The sequence below is a fragment of the Artemia franciscana genome, chromosome 3 (assembly GCF_032884065.1).
Source record: "Artemia franciscana chromosome 3, ASM3288406v1, whole genome shotgun sequence".
Lineage (NCBI taxonomy): Eukaryota > Metazoa > Arthropoda > Branchiopoda > Anostraca > Artemiidae > Artemia > Artemia franciscana.
This window is the reverse complement of record NC_088865.1, coordinates 53,854,295-53,868,722: the sequence shown is the minus strand read 5'-3', so window position 1 is coordinate 53,868,722 and position 14,428 is coordinate 53,854,295. Positions and strand designations below refer to the sequence as shown.

General features: G+C 33.2%; 1 protein-coding gene across 3 annotated transcripts in view; it reads left to right on the top strand.

Annotated features, from left to right (window-relative positions):
• LOC136025413 (uncharacterized) overlaps positions 1 to 14,428 on the top strand; it is a 73,974-nt gene that overhangs the window by 36,883 nt on the left and 22,663 nt on the right. For 2 of the 3 annotated variants that reach the window (XR_010617090.1, XM_065701431.1), the window contains exon 3: positions 6,974 to 7,415. The exons of the other annotated variant lie outside the window; for it this stretch is intronic. The gene's annotated coding sequence lies outside the window, so the exon portion shown is untranslated. Of the gene's footprint in view, positions 1 to 6,973; positions 7,416 to 14,428 lie in introns of those variants that run through there. 3 annotated transcript variants of the gene reach the window in all.

The following is a 14,428-nucleotide window of genomic DNA, read 5'->3' as shown; positions in this document are numbered from 1 at the left end:
CGAATATAGAAGGTCGTTACGTAAGTTAATTTGTAAGTTATACATATTTTTTACTAATAAAGACGTTCGTTAAAAATTAAAATTCTAATTGCCTTTTTAAGTAACCGAAAAATTGGAAGGCAACTAGGCTAAGGACCCCCGAAGAGGAGAGGGGACGCAAGGAAGGTCGGGCATGGAGAATCATGACATTTCAAAAACAAACACTAACCAATGCATAGGGAGCTAAGTTTATTAGTATGAAACTAATTGTTTATACATAGTGTCTTTGAAAGATATGAAATAAATAATTCGAAGAAACAAACAAAAAATAAAAAAAATGTGAGAGTAACCTCGGACCCTGGAGGGGATAAAGGGGGTAGGATTAGTGAGAATTATGATGTCCATGGGTTCCCCCTTAAAATTTCATATAAAGCGAATCATAGAAAGTTAAGTTTGCTGAGATGAGACCTATTGCTTATGCGCAGTTTCTTTTAAAGATTAAGTTTTAAAAAAAAATACTGAAAGTACGGAGCGATATTAAAACTAGAAACTATTCCATAAATGAAAAGGACTATCCGCTACTTAACGCCCTTCTCTTTACACTAAACTTTGACTCTTTTTCACAATTCTACTTTTTAAAACAATATAAAACTTTAGCATAAAGAACGGGCGTTAAAGAGCGGACAACCCTTTTCATATACGGAATAATTTCTGTTCCTTTTAGGTTTTAACGTTGTACCTTACTGTCAGGAAAAAAAACTTGTTTTTTCATTTAACTTATGAATATCTTTGAATTAATACAGGTTTTGAATTTATTTCACCGTACATGAATAATTAAAACAAAATTTGCATATTAATTTTACTTTTTTTTTTAGCTAATAATAACCTTATAATAGTCTAAGTTTGATTTTTGTTCCAGTTGTTTAAGAGTGAGTGCTAAATCACAAAGGCTGTTCAATTGGAATAGTAACCTCTTTTAAAAGTTATAAAAGAATGTTTAGTGTAAGAGCGAGCTATTGAGGAGAAGCAACCCCTCTCATATACGTAATAATATCTGTTCGTTTTAAGTGTTAATGTAGCTTTTTACTTTCAATTGAAAAAACTTGGCTTTATTTAATTGCTGATCGTTTTTTTAAATAATTTTGGGAAAAACAGCTCCTCCTCCATGAAAAATTCCCCAATCATCTCATTGGTTAATCTATAGACTGTTTTCGAATCTCCCTTCTTTGCTGCTTCTTCCATCAAAGCTGCTTTGTGTTCAATAAATCGCCTCTTGTCGGCCTTGGCACTTTTCTTTACTTTTTTGTCTATTTTTCTACATGATTCTTGCAGAACAATCAATTCAGATGCGTCTGAAGCCGACAGTTTCCAGGTTCCTTTGGAGATTCATCTTTCTTTCTTTTTCTTCTAATAGCCTAATTTCTCCTCTGCAACTTCTCTGTGCTGGCTTTTCAGTTTCTCCCACATATTTTCAACATCATTATCTGGTTCTAATTTCGATTGCAGATTTCAAATCTATTTAAAAGTTCTAGCAGGAACATTCATGTTGTTTCCTTGTCGTTCAGTTTCTCAACGTTGAAGTGTTTGTGTATTGTCGGTTTATTGTTTTTCTGTGTCATTACCTTTAGATGGATCTTGGCAACCATGGGGCTATGGTCTGATTTTATATATATATATATATATATATATATATATATATATATATATATATATATATATATATATATATATATATATATATATATATATATATATATATATATATTGTCCTAAACGTCCGAAAACGGTGAATATCGACTTGACCGGTGATTCTGAAATAAATAAGTGAAAAACCAAATATTTCAAAATGCTTTGTTTCTATCGACTATTTAAATTAGGTTTTGATTGATAGATTCTGGTGACATATCTCAGATTCTGGACCATATGAATACATTTTATTTATTTGTCTTTCTTTGCTATTAACTTTTCTTTCTCTGTTACTATTTTTGCAACACCCTCGTTTTGTTTGAATTGGTACGAAGGACTGGCATAACTGATATCCAGCCGTTCATTTTTCCAAGGATTATTTTTGTTCTGATTTTGTATTATATTGTATTGTGCTTATGTTAATAAAAACGTCTGAAAAAATTTCCTCAAATTAGGAGAATCCTGTTTTCAAAGAGAGGGGGGGGATAAACACCTCGAACCTCCCATAGAAGGCTCTTTTGGGGTTGCCGCCCTGTGAAAAAAAATCACTAGTTTCTAGAAAAATTATTGATTCAGCACATAAATCACTAGATTATTGAAGAAAACAGCTAAATCAACCAACAAATTACTAGAATTACAAAACTATTTATGAGTGTAAAGAGTAGCTATTTTGCTTCTTTACCATGTTCTATACAGACGCATGAATGGGAAGGGTGTAAAAACACCCCCATAGATGTGGAAAAATACCTTTAGATTGGTATTTTGTTTTTTCTCAAGCAAAAATTACCGTTGAAATTTTAAAAATAACCTTTCCGCATCTTTATGCAGAGAATAGAACAAAAGCTTTGCTTCTTCCCTGTATTTTCCTGATTTGGTACCTTGGGTTTATCCCCCTCAGTGATCTAATCAAAAAATTTACTTTTTAATTTATTTCCTTGTCTATTCGAAACCCCAGTTTTTTTCCCCAACAAATATAGGAACTATTTTATTTTTACTCTAGTTGAGCTAGTGCAATTACTGGACACCGACGATGATTTTGGAAATGGCTTTTTTTATATTTTTATTGAAAAAATTGTCCCGCACTTAACAAACTTTAATAAGCATCTGTCTTATCCCGCACTTAACAAACTTTAATAAGCATCGGTCTTATTGTTTCTATATAAGAAAGATTCAAAGAAAATGTTTTTCTCCCAATATATTTCCGTTTATTACTGACAATTAATAAAAAAGAACTTTTCCAGAAAATACGTTTTTCAAGGAAAGTAGAGCTCCATTAAACCAAAAATTAAAAAATTAAAATCAAATCATTTACCAAGCGTAATACCATCGCAAATCAGCATCAATAAATAAAGGAAATCCAAAACGAGCAGAAATTACAATTAGTGACCGAGTCAAACAACCCTCATGAGTTCTCGTGCGTACCCTCATGCTCGAGGCTCACAACCCCTATGCCTTCTCAAGGCTAGGACATTATTTGCACTCTACTGAAAAAAATACAGATGAATGTACAGTGTCAGTTTAATATACATATGCTCATATTTATTCTTTAAAATCTTAATAATGTTTTATTTATTAAAGTCATTAAAGTGGAAACATTTAATTTTTTTTCTGTTAAGTGCAAATTATGTTTAGGCCTTGAGTAGGCATAAGGGTTGTGAACCCCTAATCATGTTATATTCAGCTCGTCTTGAGTTTGACTCGGTTATTTATTGTAATTTCTGTTCGTTTTGGGTTTCGTTTATTTATTGATGCTGATTTGTGGTAGTTTTACACTTGGTAGATTATTCAGTTCTATCTTTGCTCATTTTTGGTTTAATGGAGTTCCTTACTTTTCCGTAAAAAAATTATTTTATGAATTTTTTTTTTAGTTAATTGCCAGTAATACACGGAAACATATTGAGAGATAAATATTTTCTTTGGAACTTCTTTCTATTATAGAAACAATAAAACCAATGCTTATTAAAATCTGTCAAGACAGGGACATATTTTTTCCATCATAAACGGAACGGATCCGCTCTCTTTGGGGTAGTTGGGGGAGGGGTTAATTCTGAAAAATTAGAAAAAATGAGGTATATTTAACTTACGAACGGGTTATCGGATCTCAATGAAATTTGATATTTAGAAGGATATCGTGTCTCAAAGCTCTTATTTTAAATCCTGACTGGATCTGGTTACGTTGGGGGAAGTTTGTGGTGGGGGAACCTAAAATCATGGAAAACGCTTAGATTGGAGGGATCGGGATGAAACTTGGTGGAAAAAATAAGTAGAAGTCTTACATACGTGATTTACATAATTGGAACGGATCCGATCTATTGGGGGGGGGGGGTTAATTCTGAAAAATAAGAAAAAATGACGTATTTTTAACTTACGAAGGAGTGATCGGATCTTCATGAAACTTCATATTTAGAAGGACCTCGTAACTCAGATCTCTTATTTTAAATCGCAACCGGATCAAGCGTAATTGGGGGGGGCAGTTAGGGGGAACGGAAATCTTAGAAAATACTTAAAGCGGTGAGATCAGGATGAAAGTGGATGGGAAGAATAAAAACCTGTCTAAGATACGTGACTGACATAACTGGACCGGATCTGCTCTTTTTGGTGGAATTGGAGGGGGGGGGGGTAATTTTGAAAATTGAGATATTTGTAACTTACGAAAGGGTGACCAGATCTTAATGAAATTTGATATTTAGAAGGATATTGTGCTTTAAAGCTCTTATTTTAAATTCCAACCAGATCCTGTGATGTTGGGGGGAGTTGGAGGGGGAAACCGGAATTCTTGGAAAACGTGAAAATTGGGGTATTTTTATCTTACGAATAGATGATCGGATCTTAATGAAATTTGATTTTTAGAAAGAATTCATGTCTCAGAGCTCTTATTTCAAATCCCTACCAGATTGTTTGACATTGGGGGGAGTTGGAGGGGGAAATCTTGGAAAAACCCTTGGAGTGGAGGAATCGGGATGAAGCTTGGTGGATAGAATAAACAAGTGTCCTTGATACGTGATTGAAGAATCGTACTGGATTCGCTCTCTTTGGGGGAGTTGGGGGTAAGGGTTCAGTGATTTGGTGAGTTTGGTGCTTCTGGACGTGCTAGGGCGATGAAAATTGATAGGCGTGTCAGGGAGCTGCACAATTTGACTTGATAAAGTCGTTTTTTCAGATTCGACCATCTGGGGGTCTAAAGGGAGAGGAAAAATTAGAAAAAATTAGGTATTTATAACTTACGAGTGGGTGATCGGATCTTAATGAATTTTGATATTTAGAAGGACATTGTGACTCAGAGCTCTTATTTCAAATCCTGACCGGCATTAAGGCTCTTATTTTCCTTTCTAAATCAATCTTTTGATTCATAGAATTTTGTTAGAGCTCATACCATATGATCTCTTGGCTCTTAGCTCTTCTCGCCTCGTCACAAGTGCCATATGAGCTCTTCGCTCTTGTTTTTCTTTTTTTTTTCAACGATATTCAAAATGCACTCTGATTGTTTTATTGGTTTGTATGGAAACTTAGACAAGTATATCTCTTAAAAAGAATAATGAAAATTGATGTATTCAATTATTTATGAAAAGACCTTCATTGACAGCTATGAAAGTTTTGAGAGCACTAGACACCAAGTTAAAGAAAAAGATAAAAAATGAAAGATAAGGTAGAAACACGTGCTACTAAAGAGCTTAAGAAGCCGCAGATTCCTTTTGAAGTTGCAGTTCTATTTTGGAATCAAGTTTTTTGGTGTTTGAATTTTTACCAATGAAAAGTGTTGTTGGAATTAATGCTTATGTTGACTTATTTATTATCCGTGTCTAAAGTGGCACCACTGACAAAAATGTGACCCTCATCTGAAAACTGAGGGTCACTAAAACCTCCGAAATTAGTTGAAATTTTCTTTAAGTATTTCCAGATAATTCTTTTGATATTTATTTAAAAGTTCGTTGTAATGAAAACTAAATTTTTTAAATTGCCATGTTAATTTATTTGCAGAAAAACCTCTTGGTATCAATTTTTGGCTTAAGATTTTACATCTATTTTTAAAATCAATATAATGACTACAAATCCTTGCATAACGAAGCAACTGTGAGAAAAATGCAGAATATGTGATATTTGAGTGTATATTACTTTCAGGGAATGGGAAACTAATCACTTCAAAATCAAAATCATCCGTTTTATTAGACATTTTGAAACTTAATTTATTATTATCACAAATATTAACATTTAAATCTAAGAAATGATCTTCATGACCAGCGCCATGACTAAGTTCAAGAGTAAGCTCTGATGGATATATATTTTTAGAAATATCAATGAAATCCTTACAATTTAAGACCAAAATATCATCTAAATATCTTTTATTATTTGACAAAACATGTTTTAAATTATTTGGATTATTCTTATCCATCATATATTTATATTCTAGTTGACTTAAAAATAAGTCAGCTATAAATGGGCTGGCATTCCCCCCCCCCATGGGAATTCCCACGATTTGCTTGTACAAATCACCACCAAATCTTATATAAGTATTGTATAAAACAAATTCTAATAACTCAAAAATCATATCCAAGCTGTAACATCTCAAGTCAACTGTGGTATTAAAGCAATTTGTCCATATAGCTTTTTTATTATAAGTGTCTATTTTTAAGAACCTTTTACTAGATAAGAGGAAAGATTTCTTGATAACAGTTTTTAAATTATCTAACACTACATTAAGTGATAAATTAGTATACATTGTCGCAAAATCGAAAGACTCAATTCTTTTATATATATATGTATTATATATATATATATATATATATATATATATATATATATATATATATATATATATATATATATATATATATATATTGTATAATATATTAGTTCTTCATCACTTTTTCGATGGTTTTATCTCCGTGGGGCTCTTAGAAAATGTAAATTTTTTAAATCACACCTTATCTACCCATGAAAGTTTTTGCCCAGAAAATCTCTTTTCCACCAAAAACTAATCCATGCTACCCCCGCCCCTCCTTAGGTAGTGCTCATTTTCACATTTAGCATTTATCTTGTATTGACTAATTCAGTTTTAAGGAACACATTTGTATCTTTGCTTTTCCTATATTACAAAATGTTCCAGGAAAGTCTAAAAGGATGTGTTAATAGCAAGCATAATTACATGTGAAGAAAAAAGGTCTTGACCAGACATCGCAACCATCTTGAGGTTTTCGCTCTTGTAATGTATTTAGCCAATCTTCAAAATTTATCCTTTTATAAATTTTTTAGTTCGGAAAAACATATTGTCTATTGTCTGCAAATGATTGACTTTCCTTTTCTTTTCTAGATAATGAAGTAGCTGGGCAGTAAATTTCGGAACTCTGTATAAGCCTGTTCTCTGTTGCATTCGTCTTTTTGTGTATAGACGCTTATTTTTACATAAAAAGACAGTGCAGCAGAACTGGTTTCTTATAATTTTAAAGTTTAAATAAAAAAAACAAGGGTTCTAAACCTCAAGTTAAATAGAGTCTCAGTAAAATTCGCGTATATTTTTTTTTCCTCCCCTTTTTATATTTTACTAAAAAAATAGAACCCTCAAAAATTTTTTACTCAATTTTGCTTCAATTTTTTGCTCATCCTTCACCTAACGAATTTACTGCTCATTGAAGCTGTGCAATTATGTGGCCTCTGCTCCTGCCAAAGAACCTCTTCCTGACTCAACATACAAGAATATTTTTTTATTTTATATTTTAATATAAATTTAATCAATAAAATATTGTTTCTTTGTATTCTTGCAAACAGCTTGTTGTTCTTAGAGCTAGGGATAGTTCATAGGGACGGAGTACAAGATAGAGAAAATTAAAATAAATACATAACTATGTTTATCAAAACGATTAATGAAGAGCACTTACTATACACGAACAACTATTGTATACTTTCAACTTTAAGCATCACCTTTTAAGAAGGGGATGCCATGGAGGAAAAGTAATTTTGTGGTTATGTTTCAAAAACAATTTCGACAGACGTATTTCTGGGCCCGCCATTTTATATTTGCGGATTAATGCTAAACTTAAAAAATGTAGCTAGGACTTTTTTATATATAGAGTGAACCTGATAAAAGTAGGAAAGGCGATCTTGCTTGTCCAAAAACCCCAACGCGAGGGTTTACTGTATCTATATGCTTACTAATGGCGAAGTAATAATAATTATAAAATAACTAAAATAGTTCATTCTTTCAAATATATTGACCATCGGGTACAGAATAATTTCAATTGAAAATATATTGCGTATTCATTGAAGAGCCAATGCTACTAATTGTTTTGGGGAGTTAAATGAGGGTTGCACAACTCATATTAATGGCCTTTTCCGTTTCTTTTTGTGCTGGATTTCTTCATTCAATGTAGTCTGTTTGGTTTAAGATTGTTAACTTAGAGGATTCGACTTATGCCCGGTCTGATCTCTAAAATTTTGTCTTTTCTTTCGCGAAAATCCATCGTTTTCATGCATTGAATTTTTAAATGAAATAACAGTGTATACAGTACTTTTGCGTTGACGATAGCTTCTGGTCTATGGATGAGCATCCTAACCCCAAAAAACCTTTGGGCGTTTTCATGAGTATCTAGGCTTGTATGAGAAGCCTAGAGGAAACTTTTAAGAACCTAATAAAATTATTGAAGAATAATTCTTATCCTCCTTCAAAAGAACTATGCAGCAAGGTCGTGGAAATATGGCATATATTTTATGAAATTTTCAAAAATGTTGAAGATTAGCAAAAAATATATAAAACGCCTTTTAAACCGTCGATTGTTGAAAAGACGTTATACTTTTGACTGTGGGGGAGACCTGTACTTAACGCTTTAGGTCTGTAAAACTGGTGAAAATTTGGTTATAATAGATTTTGAGTTGATTGTAAATCAAAAGTAACTCTAAAACAAAAGAGGTTATAGCATTAAGTGTCAATTATTTATAGCATAAAAGCAATAGCGTTTTTCAAAAGCTTATTATATGAGTGGGATTGAATATTAAACCTATTCCAATTTTTGGAATAGACCCTAAAACTCTTATTTAAAGATGCAAACCAGTGTTGTCAGCTATGTCATACCACATCTGAAAACTTATAAAATTATTGAAAAAACTTAACTCGAGTATAGAATATGAAAAATAGATTCTTAAGAGTGTCGAAATTTTAGTTATTTTAGAAACACTGCATAGAGGTCTGAATCGAAATCCTATGGGCAAAACAGTAAAATTCTACGGTTGAATCATAGGGTTTCATTGTCACGTGACACATCCGACATCGTTTATTGCTTGATAGCCAATGATTAACGCAGGGGTGGGGAATAAGTGCATGCATGGTAAGTGCAAACAAACACTACTTAGGAACAGTAGGGAAATTTTTCCCTACTGCCAAGAGCTCATATGGCACTTGTGACGAGGCGAGAAGAGCTAAGAGCCAAGATATCATATGGTAGGAGCTCTAACAAAATTCTATGAATCAATAGATTGATTTTAAAAAGAAAATAAGAGGCTTAATGCCGGTCAGGATTTAAAATAAGAGCTCTGAGTCACGATGTCCTTCTAAATATCAAAATTCATTAAGATCCGATCACCCACTCGTAAGTTATAAATACCAAATTTTTCTAATTTTTCCTCTCCCTTTAGCCCCCCAGATGGTCGAATCTGGGAAAACGACTTTATCAAGTCAAATTGTGCAGCTCCCAGACACGCCTATCAATTTTCACCGTCCTAGCACGTCCAGAAGCACCAAACTCGCCAAATCACTGAACCCCTCCCCCTACTCCCCCAAAGAGAGCGAATCCAGTACGATTCTGTCAATCATGTATCAGGGACATTTGTTTATTCTATCCACCAAGCTTCATCCCGATTCCTACACTCCAAGTGTTTTTCCAAGATTTCCCCCTCCAACTCCCCCCAATGTCAAACGATCTGGTCGGGATTTGAAATAAGAGCTCTGAGACATGAAATCTTTCTAAAAATCAAATTTCATTAATATCCGAACATATATTCGTAAGATAAAAATACCCCAATTTTCACGTTTTCCAAGAATTCCAGTTTCCCCCTCCAACTCCCCCCAACGTCACAGGACCTGGTCGGAATTTAAAATAAGAACTTTAAAGCACAAGATCCTTCTAAATATCAAATTTCATTAAGATCTGGTCACCCTTTCGTAAGTTAAAAATACCTCAATTTTCGAAATTACCCCCCCTCCAATTCCACCAAAGAGAGCAGATCCGGTCCGGTTATGTCAGTCACGTATCTTAGACAGGTTTTTATTCTTCCTATCCAGTTTCATCCTGATCTCACCGCTTTAAGTATTTTCTAAGATTTCCGCCCCCCCCCCCCAATTACGCTTGATCCGGTTGAGATTTAAAATAAGAGATCTGAGTTACGAGGTCCTTCTAAATATGAAAATATTGTTTTCAATCCTAGCTAAATCTCTTATGTTTTCTTTAATCTATGAGATTAATATAATTTGCCTAAAACCTTAGAAAAAAGAAAATCAGACTCAAAACTAAATTGCAGAAAATAAGAGAAAGTGGTATCATCTTAAAGGGTCCATTTAATCTTTGAACAAAACGACGGTTATATTCTAAAAGAGTATAAAAAAGGTCTCAAGTGGCATGTTCATATAATTTATAGCTCGATAATAAAAATATCTCCAAATTTATCACGAAATTCCCTTCCCCCTCTCTGCATAGGTACTATGCTTTCCCTTTTTCATCTTTGAATATTGTTTTCAATCCTGGCTAAATCTCATATGTTTTCAGACCTTTGAAAATTCAAAAAAATAGCAAAAGAAAACAAAATTTAAACTCACGGTTCAACTTTCTAAAATAACCCTCTTTGCATCGATAGTCAGAACAGGGTTGCCACTCAGCTGGTTTTTTTGGTGCCACTTTGGGAGGCAAAATGATGTTACTTTTGTATAAAAAGTGTCATTTTCCAAAAATTTGCCACTTGCAATGCTTTCGAATTTACCAACTTGGTACCAACAAGCTTTTCGAATTTAAAATCTTTGTCAATCCGCTTGGGATCACCTTTGCGCGGTTTTCCTCGTCTTTAAATTTCAAACATGAAAAATTGGCTTTAATTCCATCTATCAACTACAAAAAAGTAATATTGATTTTACTTAGGTAGTGCTGATTCTCCGCTTTGTGCAACACTTCCACTCTAGTCAACTTTCAAGCCCCCCCCCCCCACTTAAATCCCTCTAAAGCGCAAATGGTACTTACTGTATAAAACAAGAATTCGTCCCACAGAGTACTTTTTTCTCTTTCTTTTTTCTGAAGTGTCTTTGCTCATAGCGCAAAAAAGAAACGAAAAAAGATAAGAGAAAAAGCCTTCCGTTTTCTTTTTCTCTTGAGAAAAAGGAAAAAAGGGACAGTAATACTCATCTACACTGAGGGCTTTTCATCCAGTTCTCCACAAAATGGAGTCAATGGATTATTGCAGTTCGTCCGGGTACTTGAACCTTTTCTTCTCTGATAATACTGAACAGAGTGCCACGATCATAGATCGCAGCTATTGATGACCCTATGATAAATACATCTAATAGTGGATCAGATATTAAATATTTCAAATGATTTATTTGGCAAAACTTTAGGATATCCTTCTACTGAGGTATATGAGAGACAAAACTTAAGGAAATTATGACTTATTACACTCAAAACTTCGTGACCAGGAAACAACTAAAAGGAGGAAGTGCGTCCAATCCTTTTTTGGTGACAATTAACCTACAGGTTTCCAAAGTGGCTGTTATTTATGATTAATGTGATAATGATGAAGCACAAGGGTTATGGTTAATATGAAGGAGCATAAACAAAGCAATATAGCGTTTCCGAATCTGAAAACAGAGACGGAAAAATGAAAGAAAAAGAACATCGATGCTTCTGCATTCAAAGTTTTCCTTCCGTTTTTTATTTATTTATTTTCTTTTTTTTGAAAAAATTTCTTTTTGGTAAAAAAGCGCTTTTTTGAAAACAATCCTACTTTTGTTAAAAAGTGTCACGTTTCCCGACAAGCGCCACTTAAAAAAAAGAGCCAAAGTGGCACGAAAGTGTCAGCCATGGTAACCCTGGGTTAGAATTACACTGAACGTAAACCTGTTCAAATAAAATTCTTTACCAGGAGTCACAAGAGAATCTTTGATGAAATGGTATAATCTTATAAACATTCTGCTTTTACTAGCATAGGAAGAAAGGTTATTAATTCAATGATCTATTTCTGGTTTTTGATGTGTAGTAAATAATTGAGACAAAAACTTGAGAAAGAAGTAAAAAACTTGTGTCAAATTAACTCAGATTAAGAGTTACTAGGGATGGATTGTCACTTATTATAAATCCCTAGGGGTGGCAGTAGTGAACGAAAGGAAATTTTTGAGGAGCCGACTTTTTTTTCGAGAAGGCAGATTTCTTGGGAAATCCTAAAAAATTCGGGAATAGTGGAAGCACTGGTGTTTTCAGATAAAATCTGCCAAAAAATTTTAGTAGGCCATGAAAACTGTCAAGTAGCATTACTACTATGCCACCCCACCTTTTTCGTGGCGGAACACAACTTGTGGTTTGACAGCTTTTCTTTTAACAAAAATTATTTTTATATGTAAAAAATGGTATTTTCAGACAAAATCTTGCAACAAATTTTAGTGGGCCATGAAAACTGCAAAGTAGCATTGCTACTTTGCTACCCACTTTTTGCACGACGGGGTATAAACATTGTTTTTATACGTAAAAATGGTATTTTCAGACAAAATCTGCCAACAAATTTGAAAACTGTCAAGTAGCATTGCTACTTTGCTACCGGATTATTTGCACAGCGGCACAACATACAGTACTTGATCTGGGCAATAAACAGAAACCAAAATCAATGCCCTCATATGTTTTTTGCGTCATACAAACAAAAATATTGATGGAAGATAGCCAAGTGTTGTTCAATACTGTTCTCCTAAGCGTTAAATTTAAACTAATCAAAAATGTGGGCAAAGCTATGATTAAGCTAAGTAATTATGAATATATTTAATCTAAAACCAACAGAATTTTCAGCAGTCAGAATTCTAGAATAAATGGTTATCTGAATAATTTCGTAGGTCTGTCCTTTACCAGAAAAAAAAACATGTCAAAAACAAGGAAGTTTTCTTTTCCCAACCTCTTTTGTCCCTTCAAAGAGGCTAAAAAACATTAATAATGATAATAAATCAACTCTTACTTAATTACTATAACATAAACTACTGTCAAAGCCTAACTACTTAAAGTGTACTGTAACTACAAATGTCAAACAGTTACAACAGATGGCTCACAAAATAAATATATTGACCTATCCTGGCATTAATCTTGGCAACTACAAATGTCAAAGAGTTATAACATATGGCTCACAAAATAAAATATTGACCTATCCTGGCAACTACAAATGCCAAAGAGTTACAAAATATGGCTCACAAAATAGAATATTGACCTATCCTGGCTTTAATCCTGGCAACTAAAAATGTCAAAGAGTTGACAACCCTTTTCATATACGGAATAATTTCTGTTCCTTTTAGGTTTTAACGTTGTACCTTACTGTCAGGAAAAAAAACTTGTTTTTTCATTTAACTTATGAATATCTTTGAATTAATACAGGGTTTTGAATTTATTTCACCGTATATGGAATAATTAAAACAAAATTTGCATATTAATTTTACTTTTTTTAACTAATAATAACCTTATAATAGTCTAAGTTTGATTTTTGTTCCAGTTGTTTAAGAAACAAATACAAAGTAGAGACAATAGGGAATTTTTTTTTTTTTTGTGCTAAATCACAAAGGCTGTTCAGTTGGAATAGTAACCTCTTTTAAAAGTTATAAAAGAATGTTTAGTGTAAGAGCGAGCTATTGAGGAGAAGCAACCCCTCTCATATACGTAATAATGTCTGTTCGTTTTAAGTTTTAATGTAGCTTTTTACTTTCAATTGAAAAAACTTGGCTTTATTTAATTGCTGATCGTTTTTTGAAATAATTTTGGGAAAAACAGCTCCTCCTCCATGAAAAATTCTCTTCCCAACGAGAAATTTCTCCATGGTAAGATTCTTCCACGTAGCTTGAATTAGCGATGTTTGCGGAACTAATTTTGCAAGGCTTACTAACAGAACAGCCAAAGAGGTCGAAACTGTTTTGATGAAAATGAAAGTCAAAAGTTGATTCTCAAATAACTAGAATGAATGAAAGAAAAAATCTTTAAATGATATACGTAATAATTTATGTTCGTTTTAAGTTTTGATGTTATTTTTTACTTTCAGTTGGAAAAATCATGTGTCATCAAACAGTTCGTGGTAACGAACTGTAGTAAGGAGCGACCCGGCTCAATAGTCATCAAAACTCTGAAAAATTGAATTTTGATATCAATAGCTACATCAAAAGAATCGCATTTTAATGCTGATTTTAAATATATAAGTTTCATCAAGTTTAGTCTTACCCATCAAAAGTTACGAGCCTGAGAAAATTTGCCCTATTTAGGAAAATAGGGGGAAACACCCCCTAAAAGTCGTAGGATCTTAGCGAAAATGACACCATCAGATTCAGCGTATCAGAGAACCCTACTGTAGAAGTTTCAAGCTCCTATCTACAAAAATGTGGAATTTTGTATTTTTTGCCAGAAGACAAATCACGGGTGCGTGTTTATTTTTTTTTTTTTTTTTTGTTTTTTTTTTTTTCTTTTCCCCAGGGGTCATCGTATCGAACAAGTGGTCCTAGAATGTCGCAAGAGGGCTCATTCTAACGGAAATGAAAAGTTCTAGTGCCCTTTTTAAGTGA